At 45.4% G+C, this 4,143-nt stretch overlaps 1 long non-coding RNA gene across 1 annotated transcript in view; it reads left to right on the forward strand.

Moving 5' to 3' along the window:
- Positions 1-2,803, forward strand: part of LOC102478431 (uncharacterized) — a 9,728-nt gene extending 6,925 nt beyond the window's left edge. Inside the window, exon 3 of the long non-coding RNA XR_337116.1 lies at positions 1,834-2,803. This is a non-coding gene — a long non-coding RNA (uncharacterized LOC102478431). The remainder of the gene's footprint in view (positions 1-1,833) is intronic.
- The last annotated feature ends 1,340 nt before the right edge of the window (positions 2,804-4,143 follow it).

Here is a 4,143-nt window from a genome sequence, read left to right on the forward strand (position 1 = left end):
GAGGACCTGTGACTAATGTCAGAGCCCTTGCGCAGACGGCTCTGCAGGTCTGGAGGCTGAGCCGCCAAGCCCAAGGAGCACATCCTGCAGTTCAACGCCCCAAGGACAATTAGCTGTGGATTTCCCGTCAACACAGGTGACTGCAGAGCTCAGCTTTTAAAAATAAAAGAGACTTTTAAATTTTTTCATTTGTGAGTACAGTGGTGTAAGGAGGGCTTCTTAACTAGACAGAGAAAGATACCGAGCGACTGTGTTCATTTCATCAACAGCTGCACAGGACTGCGGGCCCTAAGAAAAAGGAAGCACAAACAAGTTGAGTCCTAAGATCACCTTGGCTTCCTGCCTGAAGGTGATTTCTGGACTGCGTGGGTGGACGAGAAGAATCCTGAGTCTGGCGGCCTCACAGAGCTAATCAGAATTCGGGGAGGTTAAAGAAGCTGGAATTTGCAGGGCAAGGTTCCAGAAAGCAAAAATGCTATGGGGAAAAAGAGCTCCAGAAATCTAGTCTCCAGTGCTAGGCTGCATCTGTACAGAAGGAAACTTCCTGAGGCAAAGGACGACCAGGGGCCTGTAAGCTGCAGTTGCCAGCATTCAGATGGGAAGACGCTCAATCTCGACCTTCCCACGGGAGGGTCCTTGGGGTTCACACTGCCCATTTAGTGGGGACCTCAGAAGACTTCAGCGGTGGGACTGGCTTAATCCTCCTCTACACTTGCCCTAGCCAAGTGTGGTGAGTTAAACTGTGTCCTCTCAAAAGTCCTATGTTAAGGAACTAATGCCCAGTGCTTCAGCATGTGACTCTAAGAGCTGATATAATTAGCGAAGATGTTGTCATACGGGAGTATGGTGGGCCCCAATCCAAGACGAGTGGTGTCCTTATAAAAGGGGGAAATTTGGACATGGACACACACACAGAGACTCCCACACACACACGGAGAATGCCACATGAGCGTGAAGGCAGGGATCCGGGTAATACATCTGTAAGTCAAGAAATGCCAAAGATTGCCAGCAAACACCCAACAGCTAAACAGAGGCAGAAAACCGATTCTCCCCACGGTGCTCAGAAGGAACCAGTCGTCCCAGCATGCTGACCTTGGACTTCCAGCCTCCAGAACTAGGAGACAATATCTGTCCAAGTCACTCAGTTTGTGGTACTTTGTGGTTACAGCAGCCTCAGCAAACAGAGAAACAAAACGTAGAACCAAGTAGGGGTTTGAGACCAGTGGGGGATGTGACACCCTGCAAGTCTCCACACGCTATGCCCTGGCCAGGCCAGTTTGCACCTGCATTGCCTCAAGCAGATTCTAAACATCAAAAAAACAAATGTTACTTGATGAATTCAAGTTAAATAAAAAAGTTTCTCTAATTGAGACTTTTAGAGGAGATATGGGGCTTTTTCAAATATCAATAGTTCTTTAAGAAACTTGCAGACAGAGCCAGCAGGTGGCATGGTGGTTGGGGTGCTGAACTCCCACATGGTCAACCATGATTCAAGTCCCAGACCTGGTGGCTTGTTTTCTCACTTTCTCTCTCTCTCTGTTGAGCAAATGTGCCCTATAGCAAACTTTAAAAAAAACAGTAATAATGAATAAAGTAAAATAATCTTAAAAAGAAACTTGCAGAAATTGGGACCATCAGGTGGCATGGTGGTTAAGGCACTGGACTCCTACATGTCTGACCACAGTTGGAGTCCTGGACCTGAAGACTTGAAAATTATGCCAGTGTGTGTATGTGCGTGCCCCAAATCCCGAGAGAATAGAAGGAAGGGATTGTGGGGTGACTATCCCCTCGAGGGGCGGATTTCTCACTTTCCCCCTCTCTGTTTCTTTCTAGAGAGTGCATGTGCCCTATGGCAAAAACATTCAAAAAAAGAGAAGAAGGAAACCTGCAGACAGACATTACATGTGTGAAGACCATGATGGCTCCTTTGGGAGCGCTGCTATAACCAGACTTTCACCCAGTGGCTGGGAATGCATATGATCAACAGCCAGGCTTCAAACAGACAAATCTGGGGTCTTTTCCTCCAACAGACTCAAATGTTATGACTGGACTTGAAACACACCGGTGTACTTCCACGACAGCGTATGGCTCCACGAGCTGCTGGCTAGAGACAGGGTAAAACATGAAATGCCAATCAGATTTATCTTCCCTGGTCTATCCAGAGAAGCTACCTGATGACCAGCCTATTTTGGAAGACGTTAACGGCTGTAAATCCAAGACTACAGCTTTACTCTGCGGCTGGGCTGGTGGGTGATCTGTCCCGTCCCCATTTTTGCAGACAGTTGCACTGTACGTAACAGCTGTGTGAAAAGAACCTGTCATCTCCCATCCCAATCCAGCCCTGCGTTTTAATTATCTAACGAGTTCTTGTCATGTTTTGGTTGATTTCCTTCCTCACATGATCTCAAAATCTACAAATACATATCTTAAGATAATAACCTTCAAAAAAGAAAAGTAATAGGACGGAGAAAACTCTGAGAAGTGAGACCAACTGGTTTTATTTTTTATTCTCGGACTCACTACAAAAATTTACATGCAGAACAATGAGCCCTACCTCGCCATTCCTTCCCAAAATGAGGCTTATTAAAGAGTAGAACTAACAACTCCAGGCTCCTTGAAGGAATAAAACCACCAAGTCCTTAAACGTTGGAGTGCAAGGCAGCATGGGAAGGCTCAAACAGAAACCAGTGTGTGGCCTGCAGTAGAACAGGACAGAGACATACTGTGATTTTCTTTTCTTTTCTTTTCTTTTCTTTTTTTTTTTCACTTAAGGTTACTGGAGAAACACTGGGGTTCTGAGAAACAAGCATTAAAAAAAAAAAAAAAAGGTTATTTTATTTTATTTTGCCAGAGGGCACATGCACTTGTCAAAGAGAGACAGAGTGAGGCAGAGAGACAGAGAGAGAAAGCACTCCTCAGTGGGGTGTAGTCACACTACAATTCCTTCTCCTCGATTTCTCCATCTTGTGGGGAGTTGAGGCATGCACATACACATGTCTAGCATGTTTTCCAAACCACTGGGTGTGGGAATCAAACCATGCCATTGGCTATGTGGAACATGGTTCCCTCTACCACTGGGCCACAGAGCCAGTCCTCAAAATTCTTCCAAGACTCTCCTTCCAAAAAAAGCAGGAGAGATCTCACCTCCACGGGATGAGTAGCGCTGTGTAATAAACAAGGTTGTCAGTCACGAGGAGGTGCCAATTGAATCATGAGGGGCGTAACTGTGTGTGGTGCTAGAACTGGTGAAAAGAACTCTGGGCCTGGACTTGGCTTAGCCCTGAAGTACTTGTCTGTGGGTAGCTTCAAAACCTTCCTGAGCTCCGCGCGCGCGGCGGAAGAAAAAGCCAGCCGCGCGCGCGGCGGAAGAAAAAGCCAGCTGCGCGGGATCCCGAGAGGAGAATGGAGGAGAAGGGATTGAGGCGTGACCATCCCCCCTGGGGAGTGATTTCTCGCTTTCTGTCTCTATGTCTCTCTCTGTCTGTCTGGCGAGCACACGCGCCCTACAGTGAAAATCTCTCAAAAAAAAAATTATTAGAAAAAGAAAAAAAGAAACAGAATTGGGCAAGTTATCAAACAAGATTAAAAATTATAACCCACAATTTCAAGAGGAAATGAAAGACATTAGGAAAGTAATACAACACATGAAAAAATAAAATCAAAATTAGAAAGGTCAGAAATGAGGCAACATCTCCAGGGCCGGCGTGTGGCCTTTGGACCAGCAAGCTGAAGCGGAAAACAAGGTCTGAGAACTTGCAACTTGAGAAGATGATGGTTACCAGCCCTGCATTGCCTCAGGGAAGAACAGGAACTACTCTACCATTCTTGAAGTGAAGGTACTTAATGAGAATAGGACAGTGTGGAATGGGGTAAGTGAAGAGAAGAGGATAGAGAAAGATAGCAAGCGAGCAATAGAGAGACAGGGCGTCAGTGAGAAACAGATAGGGTTTATTAACTGTTGATGATGACATGTATAGAATTCTCAACTGGACTGGTCTGAGAAGTGTTTCATGACGGGCAAAGTATTTTTACAAGCAAAACGAGAAATAGCAATTCACTGTTTTATAAAAATAATTAGAATAATAAAGATAATGATTGGGGAAAACAGAAAAGATATGGAATGTTGAAGTGGGGAGATTAATG

This window comes from Tupaia chinensis, unplaced genomic scaffold, assembly GCF_000334495.1.
Source record: "Tupaia chinensis unplaced genomic scaffold, TupChi_1.0 Scaffold144276_1, whole genome shotgun sequence".
NCBI lineage: Eukaryota > Metazoa > Chordata > Mammalia > Scandentia > Tupaiidae > Tupaia > Tupaia belangeri.